The sequence below is a fragment of the Tachyglossus aculeatus genome, chromosome 4 (genome assembly GCF_015852505.1).
Source record: "Tachyglossus aculeatus isolate mTacAcu1 chromosome 4, mTacAcu1.pri, whole genome shotgun sequence".
NCBI lineage: Eukaryota > Metazoa > Chordata > Mammalia > Monotremata > Tachyglossidae > Tachyglossus > Tachyglossus aculeatus.
Genome location: NC_052069.1, coordinates 76,857,852 through 76,874,604, shown reverse-complemented (window position 1 = coordinate 76,874,604; position 16,753 = coordinate 76,857,852). Strand labels below are relative to the sequence as shown.

Genomic DNA, 16,753 nt, shown 5'->3' with positions numbered 1-16,753 from the left:
CATATCCAGCAGAAGATCCCTTTCCCTCCCTGCAAAGCCTTATTAAAAGCATGTCTCCTCCAAGAAGCTTTCTCTGATTAAGCCCTCATTTCCTCTTCTCTCACTCCCTTTCCTTGTCTCACTTTCTTCTGATTTCCTTTGAACTTGGATTTGCCCCCTTTATTCACTCCTCCCTCAGCCCCAAAGCACTTATGTACCTATCTGTAATTAATTTATTTATAGTAATGTCAGTCTCCCCCTGTAGACTGTAAGCTCATTTTGGGCCAGGCTGTGCCTGCCTTCTAGACTGTGAGCCTGTTGCTGGGTAGGGACCATCTCTATATGTTGCCAACTTGTACTTCCCAAGCGGTTAGTACCATGCTATGCACACAGTAAGTGCTCAATAAATATGACTGAATGAATGAATGAATGCCAACTCTGTTATACTGGACTCTTCCAAGCACTTAGTATAGAACTCTGCACATGGTAAGTGCTCAGTAAATCCATTATCTAAAGTAATGGGTATAGATGGAGAATAGAATGGGTCCCAGAATTGATCCTTAAGGGGCTAACATAGGTAGGGCATTGGATGCCTCAGTAAAGCCTGAGAAAGAGACTGAGAAGGAGTGGACAGATAGCTAGAAGGAGAACCAGGAGATGAGAACCAAGGGTGGATAATGTTTCCAGGGGAAGAGGCTTGTCATGTGTCAAAGGCATCTAAGAGGTCGAGGAGGATTAGGATGGAGCAGAGACTGTTGGTTTTGGCAATAAGGAGATGACTGGTGACCTTAAACAGAGCAGTTGTGGTGGAATGAAGGAGGAGGAAGCCAGATTGGAGGCCCCATTCATATAAGTAGCATGGCTTAGTGGATAGAGCACAGGCCTCAGAGTCAGAAGGACCTGTGTTCTAATCCTGACTCTACCGTATATCTGCTGTGTGCCCTTGGGCTAGTCAGTCACTTAACTTCTCTGGACTTTAGTTACTTCATCTGTAAAAATAGGGATTAAGAGTGTGAGCCCTATGTGAGACAGGGATTGTGTCCAATCTGTTTAACTTGTATCTACCCAGCACTTAGAATGGTGCTTGGCACACAGTAAGCATTTAACAAGTACCATAATAATTACTATTATTAGTGTTAGAATTGAAAAAGAGGAAGTGCCCTTCCACAGTCTTTATGAATAGAGAGCTACTCAATTGTACAGTTTACTTATTACATTGACACTATTCTTAAATATTTTATGTCAGTCTTGCCTAACAGAGTGTAAGCTCCTTGTGGGCAGAAAATATGGTCTCATGCTTCTGTTGCACTTTCGGGAAATGTCCTTACTACATTTCTACTCCATGGGTATTCATGCAGTGTAAGGTAAGAGCATAGAACAAAAACACATTTGCTTTCCAAGGAACAAATATATGCCCATTTCACTAAGGTAGAAAAGATCATGGCTTTCTGAATCTCAGTCTCTAATTCATTGACTGAGGCAGCCCTTGGCACTGAATTGCTGATCTGAGCAGCCTTTTCCTGTTGCCCTGTTACAAAGCCCCATGCACTCCTTGGATCAGAGAAGGGGCAAGAGGAGGGAGGGCCTGGAGAGGAGCCGGGGATATTTTAAGGAGATCACACCTGATCATTTCAATTTTCTCAATAAAGTAGGTGGCCAGGTCATTAGTGGCAAGAGATGGGAAAGGCAGTAGGATGGGGGTTTGAGGAGGGAGTTAAACATGGATTTGAGAAGGAAGGTAAACATCTGGAACAAGTGGTGACAATAATGGGCTTGGGTGTCAGTAAGGATGGAGAAATAATTTTGCCTGGCAGAGGATAGGGCAGAGTTAAAGCACGCAAGGATAAACTTGAATGGACAAGGTTGGTCTGATATCTAGATTTCCGCAGCAGCACTCTGCGGCTCATGCACAGGAGTGAATGAAGTGGACTGTGGGGTGATCTGGGGCTGCAGGTTAGTGGTACAAGTACAATGAAGGGGTAGGGGAGTGAGTGAATTGAATTCAGTAGTGATGGTGGGGTTGAGGGCATCAATTTGATCAACAAAAAAAAGTAGTTTCCAGGCTTGTTTGTGTCTTGGGGTGGCTTCTGGTACCAGTGAGAGGAATTGACCATGTTTTGGGGATGCATTGGATTTCACTTCCCTTCCCTTCCCTTCATGACCCTCCAAATGTAAGCAAGAAAAAGTGCCAGCAAGGGGGGCAGAATTTATAAGATTAAGATTGGAAGAAGAGTGAGAGGCATTTCCCTGGTTCTTGCATGGAATCATACTTTATTTCTTTTACGAAAGTATGTTTCATTATTTTCCCTCACTGCCAACATTGTTTTCTATTATCCTAAGTCAATTACCTGTATCAAATGACCTGTCCCCACCCCTTCCCTCTTGAATATATCTTAAAAGTCCCCAATAAAACTCTTCAATAGGGGTTTTATGCAGACAAACCAAAGTCCTTCACTGAAGTTAACAGCTTCTCTACTGGAATTACTTTTTCTACTAAAATAGTTTATAAGTCTCTAGGGCAGGGACTTAGCTTCTTCTAAGTATCCAACACTACAGAACTGACCGTTGACGTGGAACCAGAAACAAATAAATAGCATGAGAAGCTCTTAAGTTGCAGTTACACTCCAGGGAGATCCTTCATGAAACCAGAGTACGGATCAAGAGAGAATCATTTTGAATCATCTGGTAGATAGTAAATCTTTCTTTTAAACATTTTGTTTTGTTAAAAAAAGCCCATCATTGAGAGTTATTTTATAATTAACTCAATTAGCCAAAAAGAGGAAATCTCTCATTCTTAGCTATCATTAATTCCAAGTATTACTGCTATATTTAAAAGTCCCATGATCCTTTCAATTTTGGTGGGAGTAAATGGTAATGGACCACATTTTAAATTTTATTATTAATGATAAATAATAATAAGAATGGTAAATGTGGTATTTGTTAAGTCATTACTATATGCCAAGCACGTTTCTAAGTGCTAGGGTAAAATCAGGACAAATAGGTCAGACATAGTCCTTGTGTCTCACCTGGCTCACAATCTGATAAGGAGGGAGAACAGATGAAGCACAGAGAAGTGAAATGACTTGCCCAAAGTCACACAGCAGGCTAGTAGTGGAGTTGACATTAGAATCCAGGTCATCTGACTCCCAGTCCCATGTTCTTTCCACTAGTCACACAATAATAACATTTATTAAGTGCTTGCAGTGGGTGAAGCACAGTTATAAATGATTGGAAGAATAGCTAACAACTCTATTGTAGTCTCTTCAGGGTTTCACAACCTGATAATGGGGATGACAGACCCCCAAAAGAAAATTTAACAGACTAAATATATTAAAATCAAAGCCACATCAGTATTTCCTTCCTCATCTCTCCCTGGTCTCCTGTCTCCGCACCAATGCTATCTGAACTTCACCATTTTCTTTACATTCTGAAAGGCTCCTTCTGGTCTCCTGAGATGGGGACAGTGGGGCTTGTATCCCTTCAAAACAGTACTTAATCATAAGTGGTATTTCCTGAACACTTACTGAGTGCAGAGCACTGTAGTAAGTGCTTGGGAGAGTACAATGTAACAGAGTTGATAGACACATTCCATGCCCATCTGGTCTACGTCCTTTATTGCTATGTACAATGAATACATTGTTTTAATAATGGCATTTCTGTGTTCTCCACTCAAAATAATAAGCTAATCCCCAAATTGCTAATTGCATACTGAAATATCAAAACTAGACAAGAAAAAGCTCAGAATTTAATAAATAAGGTACCTCATATCATTTCAATATAGTTTATTATTATCCTCAGATATATGTATTTGCTTGATTTAATTCTAATTCCAAGTGATTTGCCTAAAACACATGTTTCCTCAGCAAAGTGGCCAGATTTTTATAGTGAAAGTGGGACTTTCCAGACCCTGGATCTTTCCACTAGGCCAGGCTGTGTCTCTGAGCATACAATAATTGATTCGATTCATACATCGGGGAAGGAAGAAAATCTAGACCTCTAGACTGGAAGTTCATTATAAATCAATGTTAATTGGTGAGCACTTACCGTGTGCAGAGCACTGTCCTAAGCACTTGAGAGAATACAATATAACAGAGTTGGTAGACATGTTCCCTTCCCACAATGAGCTTACAGTCTAGAGGACAGTCTATGATAAGCATATGTTTTCAGTGTGGCTTATTCCCATGAGAGAAGATGGATTCAGGGAGTGCAACTGGATATTTGACAATCTTTGTACCCTACTATTTCCATTTTCCCTGTTTTAATGTCTGTCTCTCCCAGAAGACTGTTAAGCTCCTTGAGGGCAGGGGAGCATTTCTACTTACTCTGTTATACTTTCCTTCTTGTCTATCAACTCAGTTGTACTGTAATCTCCCAAGTACTTAGTATAGTGCTTTGCACTCAGTAAGCAATCAATAAATGCTATTGATTGAACAAAAGAGAGAGAGAGAGACAGAGAGAGGGAGAGAGAGAGGGAGAGGGAGAGGAAGAGAAGGAGAGAGAGAGGGAGAGGGAGAGGGAGAGAGCGAACAGACCCAGAGACAAAGGTGGGAAGTCACTACAACAGTAAAAATCTCCTCCCCAATCCATCCTCAGCCCTGGTCTCAGGTACCACTCAATCAGTCAATCAGTGGTATTTATTGAGTGCCTATTTTTTGCAAAGCAATGTACTGGGCACTTGGGATAGTACAATATAACAGAGATAGTAGACATGATTCCTGCCTAGGAGGAACTTACAGCCCTCATGGGGAGACACACATTAAAATAGATTAGGGAAAAGGGAAATAGTAGGATATCCAGACTGTCAAATACCCACATGCAATCCCTCATCCCCAATCCTCTCATGGGAATAAGGTGCACTGAAATAATATTCTTACCATAGACTTCCCGCTAGTCTGTAAACTTACTGTGGGCAGGGAACACATCTACCAACTCTTTATTTTTAATGGTATTTGTTAAGCACTTACTAGGTGCCGGGCACTGTTCTAAGCTCTGGGGTAGATGCATAGTATTCAGGTTGGATACAGTCCATGTCCCTTATATGGCTCACAGTTTTAATTCCCATTTTACAGATGAGGTAACTGAGGCACAGAGAAGGGAAGTGACTTGCCCAAAGTCACACAGCTGACAAGTGGCCAAACAAGGATTGGAACCCAGGTCCTTCTGACTCCCAGGTCCATGCTCTGTCCACTAGGCTGCACTGCTTCCTAAGCTGTTCTGTTATACTGTACACTCCTGAGTGCTTAATACAGTGCTCTGCACACAGTAATCACTAAATAAATAAGATGGATTGATTGATTACCAGGTGATAACGTTTCCCCCTGAGTAAGGACACAAAGGGCACATGCTCCCTGTAACTAGTATAAATTTCTGTTCCTCTCCACTGACTCTCAGGGTCAAATATCCAAAAATCCATTCATCTGCCATCTTTCTATTCTTTGTAGTTTTTTTTTTTCTTTTTCTAATGGTGCTTGCTTACTATGGACCTAGCACTGTATTGTACTAAAAACACTGGGGTAGATACAACTCCTCAAGTTGGACACAATCCCTGTCTCACATAGGGCTCACAGTCTAATTAGGAGGAAGAACAAGTATTTAATCCTCAAAATGAGGTAACTGAGGCACAGGGAAGTTGATGATTTGCCCAAGGTCACACAGCAGACAAGTGGCAGAGCCAGAATTAAAACCCAGGTCCTCTGACTCCAGGTCTATGTTGGACTGTGCTGCTTTTTCATCCCACTATCCAGCTCCTACAGCTATAAGCTAATAATGGAAGAGTAGGAGGAGAAACTTTAAGGTAAGAAAGAAATACCATCAGTGGTTTGCATGAAATGGCCAGAAAAATTCACCTGAAATCATTTTTCCCAAGGATCAGGAATGATCCCTAGATATAATTTATTTTAATGTCTGTCTCAGTAACAGTAAGCTCCTTGTGGACAGGGATCATGTCTACCCACTCTATCGTACTGTCCCAAGTACTTAGTTCAGTGCTCTGCACACAGAACACACTCAGAAAATACCGTTGATTAATTGATCTATACTTCACGCTGCTGCCCGGATCATCTTTGTGCAGAAATGCTCTGGGCATATTACTCCCCTCCTCAAAAATCTCCAGTGGCTACCAGTCAACCTACACATCAGGCAAAAACTCCTCACTCTCGGCTTCAAGGCTCTCCATCACCTCGCGCCTTCCTACCTCACCTCCCTTCTTTCCTTCTACACCCCAGCCCGCACCCACCGCTCCTCTGCTGCTAACCTCCTCACTGTGCCTCGCTCTCGCCTGTCCTGCCGTCGACCCCCAGCCCATGACCTCCCCCTGGGCTGGAATGCCCTCCCTCCGCATATCCGCCAAGCTAGTTCTCTTCCTCCCTTCAAAGCCCTACTGAGAGCTCACCTCCTCCAAGAGCCCTTCCCAGACTGAGCCCCCTCTTTCCTCTCCCCCTCCCCAGCCCCCCGGCCTACCTCCTTCCCCTCCCCACAGCACCTGTATATATGCTTGTACAGATTTATTACTCTATTTTACTTGTACACATTTACTATTCTATTTATTTTGTTAATGATGTGCATGTAGCTATAATTCTATTTGTTCTGACGACTTGACACCTGTCCACATGTTTTATTTTGTTGTCTGTCTCCCCCCTTCTAGACTGTGAGCGCGTTGTTGGGTAGGGACTGTCTCTATATGTTGCCAACTTGTACTTCCCAAGCTCTTAGTACAGTGCTTTGCACACAGTAAGCACTCAATAAATACGATTGAATGAATGAATGGATGAATGAATTATCACTCCAGGCTCTAGTCAACAGGGTATCAGCAAAACCTTAAAAGGAATTCAGAACTGTAGGTAGCAGGAGCCCTTCATTCTTCCTGTGGGGGCTATCCTTACCGACAACTCTAGCCTATCTGCTGGGAAAAGGTGGTACATCTAGAGGATCTATCTTTCACCAGCTGATCTTCAGAGAAAGCCACTTGTTTTCTTTACTCTAAGAGCTAAACCCATGAGCCTTACCTTGTACCTGTCAAACGGATTACAACACAATCTGTGCTACACAGATCTGACTCACCACAGGCAAGAACCTGAAGGCCAAAGGATTGGGGTCAATTCAATTGAGATGAACCTCAAAAGAAAATGTCTTAGGAATGCAGATCCGGTAATTACTAATCTCAACAACACTGGAAAGGACCAAAGAAAGCAATTAGCAATCCTTTTTCCATTAAGGTGCTTAAAATTCTTGAAATGTCAAGCTGTTTTACTTTTCAATTTGGTTTGCTGTAACTGTAATGAAGGAGGCATTGTTTCGTATAGTGCGGCAAAACTAGATTGTATTTTTAGTTTTAATTTTTTTTAAAACATATTACATTTCACAGCCTCAGGATGTTTATACTGAGACTTTTTAGCCCCTGGATGAAAGAGTGTTCAGAGTTGCTATGACTGCCTTTAAATTAAAAACCGAATCAATTTGAATTACAGAAAGGGGAGTTAGAACAATGACACGTAGGTGACAAAGAAGAGCATGCCACAAAATCTGAAAATTTAAGATAAAAAGATTAACACAAGATTTACATAAAAGTGAAAAATAGGCTTTAGTCATCAACAAGAGATTTCAAATGCTCTATTTGCTCCCAAAGGAGTATGCAGAAATAGAAACCTATTTATTTCCTGTTGAAACATTATATATAGATTTATGTACAGCTATATAAATATAATACAGAATGCACATCTATCTAAATAAAAACAATATATATGAGATGGAATGTACAAGTCATCTCACCTAAGGACATAGGAAGGTAATTCCCATGACTATTACTATTTGGGGGTTGAGATATACCCAATCTGAATAAAGGATTGAAGAGATTTCCTTATGCTATAATTCCAATGATCCAACCATGTGATAAAACCTCTATTGTATTCTTAATTACATTGCCATAATGTAACGGAAAATTAATTTATAATTGAAACAGAAAAATGAGGATCTGAGAATTGCAGAATCCTTTAAGAGGTATTAAACCACATGTTTGCTTTACTTGTCTATTTTTCACTAATTGATTTATTCATTCAATCATATTTATTGAGGGCTTACTGTGTAGAGAGCACTGTACTAAGCGCTTGATGCCTATTTCCCCTGGGCCCTAATGTTGCTATGTAAGTACTGAGTTACCCAAGCTGTTTGTTCAGAAGGAGAGTTCATTAATGAGGCATTGGACAATCCTTTCAGTATTTCCTGCTGTTTCATGTGTGTTAATATTGAATGCAATGCCTTCAGTCTGAATGATTTCTCATGCACCTGGGAAAGATTAGATAGCAGTTTTATTATTTTCCATGACTGCTCAGGTAATTGATTTCAGTCTAGGCAGTTAGGAGTGGAAGTAGTTATTTGGTAGCTTCCTGTACTTGCAGTGTTTGGTGTTTATTCAGCTCCCATCTGATGCAAAACACCCTACTAAACTCTCAGAAAACACAAAGCAAGAACATCTTTTTCCACAAGGATTTTACACTATAATCTATAATAAAGAGTTTATGCCCTGTGGATTTGTGATATCTGTGCTGCTATCACAGTTGACATGATGATGCCATTGAACAGCTATCCTTTTAGGTTAAATGAAAATTGACTATAGGTTCCATTTATAAGTGCTGCATATTGTAGTCAGTTTAAATTACTATTTTATTTGAATATTATTTAGTGTGAAATGTCTTTCCTTTAGCTTACCTGACTAGAGCTCCTCAATGAATCAAAAGTATTTCCTGAGTGCTACTATGTTTCCCAGTACTATACTAGCATTTAGGAGTGAACATTAGAAGAAGTAAAAGATAATTTTCTCTAGACTTAGTTTTCTGCATTAGAAAACTGCTTTTCTGATAAAATGCTCCCCAGAGCCAAGAGATGGGGAAACCAATTGACCAATCAGTAAGATATATTGAGAGCCTTTTGTGTTCAGAATACTGTACGAAGCAACTGGAAAAGTATAATGGAGGTAAAAGACACATTCCTGCCCTCAAGTACCTCACAATCACATGGAAAAGTAGGAGCTCTATCAGGAGTTGATGCTCCACAGAAAGAAAGATAAACACAAATGTCCCTCACTATCTGCTCCTTCGCCCACTCAGTGAAGATGAGCTTACCCATAGCTGCTCTATTTTGACTGTGTTCATCCAGCCACGAGGACCACTGTCTTAGGAGGAATGTCCTGATGTCCAGGTTTAAATGCCATACGCTCTATTGTTCCCCATAGCTGCTCTGCATACCCAATGAAAATTGTCAGTCTCTGAAAATAAAAGCTTCTACCACTAAACATTTAATTTAAGAATTCCCTAAAAGCATGACCACTATTTCAGCGTTTCTAATTTAAAGTATGGGTACCCCTGCATCAAATTCCCCTGAATTATTTTGCCAATGTAAAGGAGAACTTTAATAAGAGCTTTGTTCCAGCCTCCCTAAGCTTCTGTCTCAATCCCCATTTTACAAATGAGGTAACTGAGGCATAGTTATTAAGGGGGATTGGTTCTTCAAGTAAAGTCAGATAAACTCTTTTTTTTACCAATACGACGCAGAATTGTGTACCTGTTCAATATTGGATGAATTATTGGTTGAAAAATGGGTTGAGTTACATCATTGTATTTGTATTGTCATAGAGATTTCACAAAGTTGAAGTAGACAACTTTATCCCTTTGGAAGTAAAATGAACGATTCGACTTTCAACGATTCGACTTTCACCTCTACTGGTGATCAACCCGCCCCCCACCCCAACCTTCCCACCCTCCCGCCCCCAACCATCAGCTGCTCCTGCTCCATCCCAGCCCTCTATAATTTTTTTTCCCACCTAAATTGCAGATTTAAAAATTATTTTCCTGTGGCTCCCATGTGTGATGTCCTCATAACAATTCACCAAAGAAGGCTAGTGCTATAAAATTAAAATCGAAATATTGTAAAATTGAAATAGGGTCTAAATTTAGATATGTTGTAAGTTATTGTTTGTTAACTCAATGTCTTGAGTCAAGGAAAATCCATGGAAAAATTGTGGTGACCTCTTATAATTGGCCAGCTGATTTTTTACACATTTTTGATTCCTAAATGTAACACAAATATTCAAACATTTGGACAAAATCCACAAATAGAGCTCTCATGCCATACTCAATATCAAACATACTAAATGTGTGTCTTGGAATGCAAGAATTCCACCAGCATTAGAACACACTAGTTGCATCACACCTTCACTGGGCCAAACATATGAAGAGAATGGATTCCAGCAAGACACCCAAACAACTGCTGTATAATGAGCTGTAAAAGGGTAGAGGGAAGAGGGAAGGGGGAAAGCTATAAACAAAGACAGAAGAAATGTTTTAACTATGCAGTGAAGCCAAGTGTCACACAAGTGGCATTGCTATTTTCCAGCCATCCACAGTAACCACAGATAGAACAGCTTGGAATCTAATAATTAAAAATGGGTTAGTCTCTTACAGCTGATGTTTCAAAAAGATCATGACCCAGATTCAGAATCAAATATATGCTTCCCCCCAAACAACAGGAAATCTAGGCATGGCAACAAACTACTGTTGTAAGCCAAAGATATGGAAGATATTTTTGGGCAAAAAATATGTTTTTTCAATCCAAGTTACACAGGGATGAAATTTTACTGTCAGTGGTGTCATTTCTTAGCCTGGAGAGTGTACCCATATACACTGCTATTTCAATGCTGGGCAAGTATACCAAAGTATGCCAATAAAAGTCAGCACTGCTTTCTTTTGTATTTCTGATAATTGGCAAGTCTCGTGACATGGTTCCATCATACAGCATATCCTAGACCACAGAATCTTCTAGTTAAGATTTTCTGGATAACATTACTTTCAAAAACATGCCCTGAATGTAAATATATACATATTTATACATATATTATATATTATACATATATTATGTATTATATATTATACATATATTATATATTATTATATATTTATATATATATTATATATTGTATATGATGTGGGTCCATGGTCCCACATCAGCAAAAAGACAGAGGCAGGATTAGAATCCAAGTCCTCTGACTCCTGCTAAGCAATCTTTGAGAGAGTACAATGGAACAGAGCTGGGAGATGTGTATGCTCCCCTCAAGGAGCTCACAGTCAAGAGAACTCCTGGACACGTGCTTTTTCCACTAAATGAAGATGGAAATTAGTTGATTCGCACTTGAGGTAGGTGAAGTGGGATTAAAGGGCTGGCAAATGAATAGGGGAAGCTGATTAGGGGAGAGGGGGATTTTAGCAGTGCTCAGAATTAGGAAAGAACTGTGCTTTATCTGATTTTGAGCCAATAAGAGACGGGGTTAGGGATAGGATGGAAACGGGAGAGTCGATCGCGAGTAACTGCTAGAAAGTTGCTTTGAGAGCTGAGAACACGTGATTAACGATGGAAAGGGGGTGATGTGCAGTCATACAGCAGGGAGCCTTCAAGCTGATCGTGAGTTTTTGTTGCTTGTGAAAAGACACAACTTGTCCTGAGGGGAGATTGAGGAGAGGATAGGTGTAGGCTGAGCGATACTTTAGGAAAGGACTAGATGAGATATGCTTGTGTTTGTGTGTGTACGAGTGGGAATGCAGATATGTCGTCAAATGGAATCAGCTTGGTGCATATGTGCGTTTTATTTTCGTTGTTTGTTATATGATATTGTTAAATTCTTACTGGGGTGGATACAAGCTCATCAGGTTGGATACAGTCCATGCCCAACATGGTGCTTTCAGTCAAAATCCCCAATTTACAGATGAGGTAACTGAGGCACAGAGAAGGTAAGCGAATGGCCCCAGGTCATACAGCGGACAAGGGGTGGAAACAGGGTTAGAATCCAGGGCCTTCTGTCTACCAGGCTCATTCTCTCTCCACTAAATGGATGGATTTATGTATAAATCCATTATTTGCCTCCTTCCCTTCCCCACAGCACCTGTATATATGTATATATGTTTGTACATATTTATTACTCTATTTATTCTACTTGTACATATCTATTCTATTTATTTTATTAGTATGTTTCGTTTTGTTCTCTGTCTCCCCATTTTAGACTGTGAGCCCACTGTTGGGTAGGGACTGTCTCTATATGTTGCCAATTTGTACTTCCCAAGCGCTTAGTACAGTGCTCTGCACATAGTAAGCGCTCAATAAATACGATTGATGATGATGATGATGATTTTCTTCCCTGATTTCCAAAGTATTCAAGACCTGGAAATGTGAGTCTAAAATTACAAAGCAGTGTGTCTTATCATGGGCCAGAGAGTCAGGAGAACTGGGTGCTAATTTCAGGTCTTCCACCTAGCTGCTGTGTGACCTTTGGCAAATCAATGACTACTCTGTGCCTTTGTTTCCTCTTCTGAAAAATAGGGATTGAATAACTATCGTCCTCCAAGAGGCCTTCCCAGACTGAGCCCCCTTTTTCCTCTCCTCCTCCCCATCCCTCCCGCCCTACCTCCTTCCCCTCCCCACAGCACCTGAATACGTTTGTACATATTTATTACTCTATTTACTTGTACATATTTACTATTCTATTTATTTTGTTAATGATGTGCATTTAGCTTTAATTCTATTTGTTCTGATGACTTGACACCTGAACACATGTTTTGTTTTGTTGTCTGTCTCCCCCCTCTAGACTGTGAGCCTGTTGTTGGGTAGGGACTGTCTATGTTGCTGACTTGTACTTCCCAAGCGCTTAGTACAGTGCTCTTCCCCCCGTAAGTGCTCAATAAATGATTGAATGAATGAATGAGGTATTACTTGATAATCAACCAAAAATAAGCTTTTCCTGCACTCTTCAACAGCTCATGATTAATATCTGTTGTCTCAACATTTATAAAGCATCATCATTTTAGTGCAGTGACATCCTCTGCAAACACATAACCTCCCTCTTCCCAGCCCTGTAGAAAAATACCAATTGGCAAAAGGATAATTCAGCATCTGTTTCTCTCAGTTTGACTTGGGTTTGGATTAAACTGGGAAATGTCCTAACTTCTGGGTTTTATCCAAACCTATATGGAATGTCCATAAGACCAGGGCTGCTCGTGGTCATCTTATTTATTTCCCTTTCCACCTGATAAAGTCACTTAATTTTGTTCCCTCAAATGTGGAGGAAAAAAGAAAAAGAAAACACAATACCAAAGGGAAATTGACCACTGTTTTTCATTTTTCCCCAAGAAAATAAAAACCAAAAAAAAAAAAAAGTGACTTGGCCTAGAGTTAGAGGATTGTATTTTCAAATCTTTTGGGGTGGTGGACGTGGTGGGGTGTGTGTGAATATTAGTCTGACCACCCGTGATGAAATTAATCTACTTTACAGGAACCATAATTCCACTAAAGGCAGAAGGAAGGGTCACCAGAAAAAAGTTTGCCATTTATAAAAACAAGCAACTGATTTTCCTGTTGGCTATTAGATTTTTTCCAGAACACCCAGGGGAAGAATGATAGCCTTAGAATACAGAGGGAGAATTAGAGATAGCTTTTAAACAAGTTTTTTGGCGGAGGGGAGGGAGCTGGCTTTTTAATAGAATAGAGCAGATGATGACCTGTATTTTTCTTTGGCTTTTTTCATCTCCTGGTAACATTTACATTACAAATGTAATCCAGCCAAGGAAAATGCTGTAAAAAAAATTATCTGATGTTCATGGGTGTGCCATTCAAAAATGTTTCATTTCCTCAAATCACTTGCTGGGATGTGACGGCCATTCCTCATCCAAGGGACCTGCATAAGGTCAAAGTACCTTATTCATTGACTGAATGATTTACCTCAAAAATTCAGCAGACAAGGGAGGTAAATTCTTTACACATGTCAGACATTTCTGAAAGCAGAGCCAAACTACTCCCCAGAAAAAAAAAAGAAGCAAATGGCTCATTTCTTCTGACAAAGGGCTCCACCACTAGACATAATGACCAAATGGTCCATATCACTGCAACTGTCCCAAGCTAATAGTTGGGAACGCTATTCTCTATTTCATCTTTTAGATGACATAAGAGAAAAGTGACTAGGCACACATGTTACTCCTTTTAGCTTTCTAATTTATTCATTAACAAACTTTATTCTGAAGGGAAATGAGGAAAAGCACACTTCATAATATCAGAAAGTATTTTAATACTAAATTGAAATAGGTGAGATGTTCAAACTTTGAAAATACTCATCTTGTGTATTTGGCTTGTTGGTGATGTTGGATTTATCCTGGTGGATCAGATAAGGGGTCTTTGATAAAGATCTGAAACCAAGTTTCTAAAAGGAATGGTGGTAGACCCTATAAACATCTTTGTTGAAAAGCTGATGGTTTTTTGAAACTCTATGACTTCTTGTACCCCTGAAGGACCCACAGATATTTACATGAGAAGCAGTGTGTCAGTGGAAAGAGCATGAGCCTGGGAGTCAGAGGTCATGGGTTCTAATTCCGACTGCCTCTTGTCAGCTGTTTGACTTTGGACAAGTCACTTAACTTCTCTGTGCCTCGGTTACCTCATCTGTGAAATGGGGATTAAGACTGTGAGCCCCATGTGGGACAACCGATTACCTTATATCTACCCCAGTGCTTAGAACAGTGCTTGGCACATTAAATACCATCATTATTATTATTACCTCTCTTTTCCTGATCCCTCTTCCTGTCATGAAGGGCCATTTCTGGGGTAGAGTAACTGATTCAAACCCATACTTGGGAGAGTTCCAAATCTCTGTCCACAATGCAACACAGCTACTACCATCTTGACAAGGAGACATATGACATCTGGTGAAGGAGACGAGCATAGAGGTGTATCTGCCAAGAGGGATGAGGTGACATCTCTGCATTTTTTCTAGCTCTACTCTGCCACCAAGATTATCTTATCTCTGGTTTAGTCTGAAGCCATGTGGAATACCCATAGAATACAAGGAACAATATGGCCTAGTGGAAAGAGCACGGAACTGAGAGTCAGAGGACCTGAGTTCTAATTCCATCTCTTCCAACTGCTTGCAATGTGTGACCTTTGGTAAATCACTTAACTTCTCTGTGCCTCAATTTCCTTATCTGTAAAATGGGGATTCAAAACCTGTTCTCCCTCCTAATTAGACCGTGAACCCCTTGTGGGACAGGTACTGTTCTAATTGTATGTACCCCAGCCTAGAATAGTGCTTGACACATAGTAAGTGCTTAACAAATAACACTAAAAAAAATTAGTCCATAGCTGACTCTAGAATCTTTCTGGCAAATCAAATTACTGAGAAGTCCCTGAGGTGCTCCAGTAGTTTCCAGTTCGCTTACTTCCTACCTTCTTGAAGATGGTGGTTATGGTGACATCTTTGAATCCTTGTGGTTCATCTGAAGTCATATGAGAATCAAGTCCTTTCTGTATTTGTAGCTTTCTGCACAAATACTCTGAGATCATGGTGTTTTTAACCATTTTCTATGGCTTTAACTGGGCAAGTTACTTCCACCAAATCAAAGCTCATGTCAGATCTTGACATTTTGGTTGGTTTGCTATACTTTGAAGAGCTCCCTCTTTAATGGTAGTAAAACATGTTCAGATGTTCATTGATGTGCCTTTACCATCTGTTTAAGATTCCCCTTTAGTCCCTACTGAGGACCTCAGTGTGGTTGCATCTGCAGTATTCAGTGATAGGGTTTGTATGTATAGGGCCATAAAGCTTCTTTAGCTTGAGTGAAGGTCCATAATTGGTCGCTGCTAGCACATTCACTTTGCTCTCATTAGCATGAGAAAAAAAAATATTTACAATAGTATCTCTGCACAAATCACTCAGAAAGGACAAACACTTGGTTGTAAGAAACCTTATAAATTAAACATTTTTTATCTGTAAACCTGTGTATATTAACTAAGCAAATTGGGGAAAAGTCAGCTAAGTTAATTACTCTCCATTTTATTAAGTTGTCATAACTTCTGATTCCTAGTCTTGATCCCAAATTGTTCAGATAACCAGTTTTTCACTGTGTGTTCATGCATGTGAAATTCATGGACATCTGAAAGGTTTTCCCTATTTAAAAGCTTAATTATAAGTTTTCAGCCCAAATGAGAATGAAGACTTAACTCAGTTCCAAGAGTCAAAGGGAAGTCAATCTCCCAGGACCACACATCTATCTCTAAGCATGGTCTATCCCTTCCCCTTTGTGTTCTCAGCATGTCGGTGGCTTAGCCAGAGCCTGAATAAACTTTAGCCCACCTGTGAATTGGAGGCCAGGCAACCGGAGATGAGAAGGGGAAATCAGAGGAAGCAGGAAATAAGGGAGTTAAGCTAGCCTGGGGTAATACATCAAAGAAATTAGGTCTTTTCCACTGCCAAATTGTTTTCTTCTTGTTAGGTAAATCTTTGCCTGTCAATGTTGAATCATGGCAGCCTAGCGTATTTTACAAGTCACAGTGAAATGAACTTAAAAGAAATATGCATAGCTCTAGGGAGACCATTATATAAAGTACCAGGTCCACACAGTAAAATCAAACAATATTGGTACTGTTTTTCAAAATGTGGAAGTTCCATTTACTCCCTCGATCCTATGTCCATATCATCTTGCCACTTATTTTCCTCATGGTCAATTCAGAGGTCTGTGTTACCTTAGAATCTTTTATTTTGGGTATTTATTAGGTGTTTCTTATGTGCTGAGCTGTGTATTAAGTACTGCGATAATCAGATCAGACATTGCCCTAGTCCCAACTGGAGCTCAGGAGTTATGAGATGGGTAAAAAGGAATCCTATCTCCATTTCACAGAGTGTTTAAACAACTTGCCGAACAGGACAGTCCTGGAGCTGGGATTAGAACTGAGTTCTCCTGAATCCCAAACC

The 16,753-nt window shown here is 40.1% G+C and overlaps 1 protein-coding gene across 2 annotated transcripts in view; it reads right to left on the bottom strand.

Annotated features, from left to right (window-relative positions):
• The window catches only part of ANGPT1 (angiopoietin 1), a 265,372-nt gene that overhangs the window by 67,500 nt on the left and 181,119 nt on the right, over nucleotides 1-16,753 (bottom strand). The window lies entirely within an intron of this gene.